The sequence below is a fragment of the Scyliorhinus canicula genome, chromosome 13 (genome assembly GCF_902713615.1).
Source record: "Scyliorhinus canicula chromosome 13, sScyCan1.1, whole genome shotgun sequence".
NCBI lineage: Eukaryota > Metazoa > Chordata > Chondrichthyes > Carcharhiniformes > Scyliorhinidae > Scyliorhinus > Scyliorhinus canicula.
In genome coordinates this window covers 12,152,882-12,160,933 of record NC_052158.1, presented here as the reverse complement: position 1 = coordinate 12,160,933, position 8,052 = coordinate 12,152,882, and positions in this window count along the sequence as shown.

Here is an 8,052-nt window from a genome sequence, read left to right as displayed (position 1 = left end):
TCTGGGTAATCTATCAATCATCGCTCACTCGGCTCTGGCATTCAGAAGGAGCATCTAAAGCATTCTGATTTACTGCTGGAGCCATTAAGGCGTTTTAGAATTAATAATGTTTTTACTAAATACCATAAGACTGTAAGAAATAGGAACAGGAGTAGGCCATTCAACCTTTAGAGCCTGCATTGCTATTTAATAAGGAGATGCCGTGTTGGACTGGAGTGGCCAAAGTAAGAAGTCTTACAACACCAGGTTAAAGTCCAGGTGATTCACCTGATGAAGGAGCTGCACTCCGAAAGCTAGTGATTCGAAACAAACCTGTTGGACTTTAACCTGGTGTTGTAAGACTTCTTACTATTTAATAAGATAATAGCTGATCTATCACTCACTAAGTCCACTTTCCTGCCTTACCTCCATAACCCTTAATTCTCGGACTGATACATCACTGGCTGAATGGCCTACTCCTGTTCCTATTTTTTATGGTTATGTGGGAGAAAAAAACAGCGGCCTGGCCATAAATTAAATTATGGTTCTTTGTTGAAGGTGTTGTTCAGGATCAAAAACGGCCATTTTTACCAGTGACCGAGGAGAGGATATTATACTAAAAACTAACGTGACACATGCTTTACTGATGTCAGAACAAGAGTGTCAAGGGTTGTGGGGGGGCAAACAGGAAAGTAGCATTGAGACCAGAACAAGATCAACCATTATTGTATTAAATGGCAACCTCGAAGGGCCAAATGGCCTATTCCTGCTCCTGATTCCTATGTTTTGGTTCAATAATTATTTTAACTGAGTACATTAGTGGCAGACCTTAGGTCCATAGTTAAGTGTTAAAGATTAATGATTCATTCACCTGAGGAAGGAGCTGCGCTCCGAAAGCTCGTGTTTGAATCAAACCTGTTGGACTTTAACCTGGTGTTGTAAGACTTCTTACTGTGCTCACCCCAGTCCAACGCCGGCATCTCCACATTAAAGATTGATGTTAGTGATTATGTCACTGGTTCAGGATAGGGTGTTAGAATTAGACCTGGGTTACGAGTTATGTGAGGGTTTGTCAGGGGGTGGCAGGGAGTGACCATGTAGTGTAGATGGCAGTGTAGTGGTTAATTCACAGAACTAGAAATCCAAAGAACCAAGTTGAGGGACATGGTTCAAATTTCACTCTTACAACAGGTGGAATTTAGGGTAAATTTTAATGGTAAGATTTGTAATCTAGAGGCCCAGCCCAATGACTTGAGGACATGGGTCCAAATTTTACACGGGATAAAGCCAGTCTCAATAGTGGTGACCATGAAACTATAATCAATTGTGGTGAAAACAAATGTCCATCTAATCACTTGGGAAGTAAATCTACTGTCCTTATGGCACAGTGATAGAGCGGCATGGTAGCACAGTGGTTTGCACTGCTGCCTTACAGCACCAGGAACCCGGGTTTGATTCAGAACTTGGTTGACTCTCAGTGTGGAGTTTGCACATTCTCCCCGTGTCTGCATGGGTTTCCTCCAGGTGCTCCGCATTCCTCTGTAATTGAAAATATGGAAAGATGTGTCACTTGAAACATGGAGGTCTGGCAATAACTTGTCTGAGAGAAACATGAGAGGATACAGCGAAAGATCCCACAAAGGGTTAACAGCAGCTAGAAAGAGCATGATTATAAAATGCAGATTCTTTCTCCCAAACAGGCTTAGCAAACACACAGGATTTTTGTATGAAGCTAAAAACAATGCCTCACACCTGCATTGACAGTAACTATCTTAGTAAGCATCTGGAAAAGCATGGATGAAGGTTTCAGTTGAATTAGGTGTCAAATATTTAAAACAGGCAGGTCTTTCAAGTAATAACCAAGTGGATTTGAGCATACAGCTAAAAGCAATGTTTCACACCTTCATTGAAATTAACTATCTTAGTAAACAGCTGGAAAGGAAAGGATGAGGTTCAGTTGAATTTGCTGACAATTCTAAGTGTGAAGTTCTGCCGATATCAGGTAAATTAAAGAAAATTGGAGACAACCTGTCTACGAGAAACATAATTTAGAGCCAAAATCAAAGTCAAAGTTATGAGCTGGGGACACAATTGGAAAATAAAACTATAGAAATGACAGGAATTTAAAGTAACACCTCTTGAAATCAAAGCATTTTTGAATATCACAAAGGAACTTTGAACATCACAAAGGACAATGTAATCAGATCTGAGGGCTGAGGCCATGCCCAAAATGAATACTTAGTTGTATTAGAATGTTTGGATCAAATATACTTTTTACAATCAAAATGAAATAAGTTACTTTACAATAAAGTCATAAAAACTTAACTGTTAGAAAGAGAATATAAACCCAGAGACCAGAGCAGAACCAGAACTCAGAGAGAAGGAGAGAAGGAACAAGAGAAGCAGAGTCAGCTTACAGCCAGCTCGGTCATGGGAAAGATAAGACATAGCAGCTGAGCTAAAACAGCTAATACATCGAAGGAAGACTAGAATTTAAAGAGGAGGCAGAGTCAGCTCAGAGATAGCCAGTAGAGTCAGCTCTCAAAGCTCAGTACATGGGATCAACAAGGCACAGCAACCGAGCTAACCAGCGAATACATCTAAAGAAGACCAGACTTTAAAGAAGATTGATTGTCAAGGTGGGCCTGAAGGTCCCTTCAACCAACTAGAAGGGTCCAGAAGCAAGATCTTTTTACCTTTCTGTAAAGAAAGTGATTGCAACTTTTAAAAGAAAAAATATAATAATAAAATAACTTAATTTAACCTGAAACAGTGGTTTATTCCTAAAGTCTACTTTACTTACTTTGCAATGCGGGACCCAGGATCGATGCTACTAAGTGGTAAGTAGATGAAATCTTCGGTGAAGGTATGGGTTATACCGGAGGATAACTTGAAAATATAGTTTGACCTGAATAGCACCCACCGAAGCCTGCATCGGAGTCAGGGAGTGAGAATCCCTGTTCACTATTTAGAATGTCAGCCCCTTTTTGGTATAGGGGGAATTCTAAGAATAGTGGTGAGTTTTCAACAACACTCCCACAGTGCAAATAAGGTGTTCAGGTCAGGTTGATTGGCCATGCTAAATTTCCTTTTAGTGCCCAAAGATTATGTGGATTGGCCATGATGATGCACAGGGATAGGGCGGGAAGTGGGCCTAGGTAGGGTGGTCTTTGGGGGTCATTGCAGATCCGATGGGCCAAATGGCCTCCTTCTGCACTGTAGGTATTCTATGGAAATTACATTTTAAAAGCTGCTTTGCTGGTTGGCCTAGAGGCATGTTTCTTGCTTTGGTATTTTAATTGGAGAGTTGTGAGAGCTCATGGGTTCAAACCGAGATGAGCCATTTGATGTTGTTTCCTATTGACTAATTCTTACTGCTTGTTTGGTAAGCTGTGCAGGTACATTGGGCCAAATGGTCTCTTTCTGCACTGTCACAATTCTGTGATGCTAGTGTTTCAGGTTTGTGTGTGAGGGTTAGGGATTGAGGTTAAGATTGTTTCAGGTTTGGATTTTATGATTAGGGATCCCAGTAGGGTTGGAGATACTTAGGGTTACTTCTGGCAATATCTTGGAGATAATTAAATTGATGGGAACTGGAATAATCTAAATTTCCAGAGCAATAAAGCCCCATAAATTGGAGAAATTATCGGATAATATTCATCGCCTTTTATTTATTTATAGATTTAGAGTACCCAATTTTGTTTTCCAATCAAGGGGCAATTTAGTTTGGTAAATCCACCTAGCCTGCACATGAGGAATGAGGAAGCAGTGCTAACCACTTTGTCACCTTATAAACATGAAAACTTTATTGTTTCCTCCTCCCCAGCACCCAAGCCTGAGGCTATGGTATCTCTGGATGCTGAAAAAGCATTTGATAGAGCCGTAAATTTGCCTCCTGGATTTGACTGTTGTAGAGTGCCCCTACTGCCTACATTTGCACGAATACGCTACATTCAGATTACTTCCTCTTAGGTCAGGGCTATAGACAAGGCTGCCCTCTTTCCCCACTTCTGCTTGCCTTGGAAATAGAGCCTCTCTATAGTGTTGAGGGCCTCTGATCAATGGAAGGGTATTTGTCGGGGTGGGGTGGAGCATCAGCTATCACATCATTCAGACCTACTTCTGTGCATTACAAACCCAACACCCTCCATAGGTAGGATAATGAAGACACTTAATACATTTGGTTCCTTCTCTAGTTACAAATTCAACTTGGGCAAGAGTGAGTGTTTGTGGTGAACTTCCCAGATAGAAGAGCTCAGTTTAGCTCCCACCTTTCCAATACCACTTTCCATTATGTGGGGGTCGAGGTGACGCATAATTGAGCTTAACTTCATAAATTAAACTAGTCAAGCCTGATCATTAAATTCAGGGCAGATCTCTCTGTCTTTGGCAGGTAGGATCTAAACAATCGTATTGAATGTACTTCCTAGGTTTTTCTTTTTCAATGTCTTCCAAGATTTTTGCCCAAATCCTTTATTATTAAGGTTAACAAATTGATTTCTACTTTCAATTGGGCAGGTATGAGTCACATAATCCTCAGTCTTTTGCCCCACAGAGATAGGCGAGCCAGAGGTTTGGCTCGCCCAAATGCTTGTTTTACTATTGGACTGCGAACATCCATAAAATATTGCAGTGGATTAGTGACCCTGACACGATTTGGGGCAAAGTGGAGGCTTTCTCATATGCTACCTCTACTCTTCATGACATAATTACTGCACCACTGCCCTTCTCTACTGCTAAATTTTCCTCAAATCCAGAGGTGATCTCCTCCATCAGACAGTTTAGACAACACTTTAAGCTTTCTTCCCTGTGTTCTTTAGCCCCTCTTCATACCTTCTGGATTGGACCCTTCATTTAAATCTTGGAAGGCAACGGGACTTGAGTATTTTAGGGACCTATTTGTAGACAGGAGTTTGCCAGTTTTAGAGAGATGGCTGACAAATTTCAGTTACCCAATTCTAGCTTCTTTCATCAGTTTCAGATTTGTGACATTTCCCATAAAGGTTTTCCTTTCTTTCCTTTGGCCCCTGCCGTTCTCCTTGCTGAAGAAGATTTTATCCTTGGCTCAACCTATCTCAGACTTATATGGCTCTATTTTCTCGCTAGATTCTGGCCCATTGGATGGGGTGAGGGCGAGATGGGAGAGGGAGTTGGGTCCCTTGCTTACTGATGAGTACTCAACTGTGGCCGGTTGAGTTCAAAGTATTACACAGGACGCACTTGATCAAGGCAAGGATGAGTAGATTTTTCTCAAATGTGGAGGAGAAGTGCGATCGCTGTTCGCTTGCCACAGCTAGCCACACACAAATGTTTTGGTCTTGCCCCAAACTTTCCCGCTTCTGGGTTTCCTTTTTTAAAATATATTTAGACTACACAATTATTATTTTTTTCCCAATTAAGGGGCAATTTAGCCTGGTCAATCCACCTAACATGCACATCTTTGGGTTGTGGGAGTGAAACCCATGCAGACATGGGGAGAATGTGCAAACTCTACACAGACAGTGACCCAGGGCCGGGATTCAAACCCGCGTCCTCAGTGCCGTAGTCCCAGTGCTAACCACTGCGCCACATGCCGCCACTAGGATTTCTTTTTTAACACTATATTGGAGATTCTTTGGGTGGTCCAAGAGCCATGTCCATTGGTATCCATATTTTGGGTTGGAGAGCCACCGGCATTTCACTCTGGAGTAGGGGTGGATGTTGTCTTCTTTGCCTCGCTGTTGGCCTGAAGGCAAATGTTGCTTAGCTGGAGGTCTCCCTTCTGTCTGGCTGGGTGATTTAATGACATTCCTATACTAAGAAAGAGTTTAATATATGATCAGGGGGCCTGTGAGGCAAGATGGCAACCACTTATTTCCTTTTTTAAGGATCTCGACACCGTCAGCTGTTCGGGGGTTTAGTTCTAGTATTTAAATTTTAGTTTGTGTTTTTGATTCAGGATTTGTTGTAATATTTTGATATTGTACCCATACATCTTTGTTGGTTGATTGTAACCCTCAACTCTGATGGGTTCAATTCACCAGCCCCAATGTGCGGATTGAGAATGAAATCAATGAATTAATCATCTTTTTCTCCTGTTCAACAGGATCCTGAATCTCATCCACTCTTGTCACCGCACCAAGATTGCTATGCAGCACTTCGCTACTCACTGAATCAAGTTGACATCCATTAACCTGAGCCTGTTCCTGCAAAGATGGCAGATGAAACTTGTTACTCAGTGCTTGTGGCCACGTACATTAGGTGTTTCTGAGGCCTCAACACCCAGCTGTTTTCTCCAATTCCTCCCCTGCTCCCATGCCCTCTCACCCCCTGCAAAGCAATGGGAATGTCAAAGAAACTTGTCACGCAGCATATAGGTTTGATTTGGAGTGTGCTGTCTAAGACTGTGGTGGAGTTAGGTGTGGTGGTGTGGCTAGCAGACCTTGCAGCACCTTAAGAGGTGTGCTACTATTGGGGCAGAGGACTCGCTGCCCATTGGCTCTGGCTGGTCATGTGCCTCTCTGCCAACTGGCTGACGAGAGGCTGGTGGCTCCTCCCACGGGGAGGGGTATAAGTACCATCGCACCTGGCAGTCAGTCATTCTGTGTAAGTCGACTGCAGGGTTAACATCTAGCTCATTAAAGCCAAGGTTTTGGACTCACTCTACAGCTCATGTCTGAATTGATGGTATATCAGTAGGTTCAATCAAGGTAATCTGTTGTGATATTGGATAGATATGAATTAGGACAATGACTTGTACCTTTAAGAAGCTGAAGAGTGACATCACAATGGCATCGCAATGTGTAAAGCTGGAGGATAAAAGGTACAGACTTCATGTTAGAAGTACGCTCTTGTTGTGATTTCTTAGGGACATATTTAGTGCTCTCTTTGACTTTAGAACTGTAAGACATCATGAAAATCGCCATTGTCCCCGAGAACTATAGGCTCCGCTCCTCTTTTGAGAGCTGACTGGAGGTGATTTAACCTGAGGGTCACCACTCATCAGGCGAGAGGCAAAGCTGAGAAGGCAGAGCTTTCATGGATAACCTTAACCAGGACAAGAAATGAACCTGCGCTGTTGGCACCTTTCCGCATCACGAACCAGCCATCCAACCAACTGAGCCAACTGACCTCCAGTACATGAATTCTTACTTCTACCTTATGAGTCAGGCATACAGTCAAGTAATCTACCTATGTAACTGTTAGGACTCAGGCGAGATCAAGGCCTGGGCAGAGCTGTATATATATTTGTTGCTGGTAATAAATTTCAAGGATTATTTTCAGCCAGAAGCCTCGTCAGTCTCAATATGTTGCTCACCATAGATAGGAGACAAACAGATCTTTTGTTTTCTAACTTTAGAGTACCCAATTATTTGTTTTCCAATTAAGGGGTAATTTAGCGTGGCCAATCCCCCTAACCTGCACAACTTTGGGTTGTGGGGGTGAAACCCATGTAGACATGGGGAGAATATGCAAACTCTACACGGACAGTGACCCAGGGCCGGGATTCGAACCCGGCTCAGCGCCGTAGTCCCAGTGCTAACCACTGCGCCACATGCCGCCTTTAGGAACTGATCTTTTGAGGTCCACATCAAGACCCTCAACATACATGATAGCTGCAGACTGTAAGCTACCTCATCACAATCAAGAGGGAATTAGATTGATATCGGAAAAGGAAGAATGTGCAGGGTTATGGGGAGAAGGGAATGGCAATAAGCGTATTGTACATTCAAAGAGATGGCATGGTCGCAAAGGGCTGTCTGACCTGCTTCAGTGCTGTGCCCATTCTCTGATTCTGTACAAAGGGTCTAAAGTACTCACAAGAACCAAAGTGGCACTACCCAAGCTCCAGGCACTGCACGGGGCTCCTATAAAATAAACAGGGCAACCTCACTACTGCGGGGAATGTTGAGCAACTGCCCAGCTGCCACTGAAACCTCCGGCAGGGTACCATAGTGCTTAGCACTGGTGCTTCACAGCGCCAGGGTCCCAGGTTCGATTCCCGCTTGGGTCACTCTCTGTGCAGAGTGTACACATTCTCTCCCTGCCTGCATGGGTTTCCTTCGGGTGCTCCAGTTTCCTCCCACAAGTCCA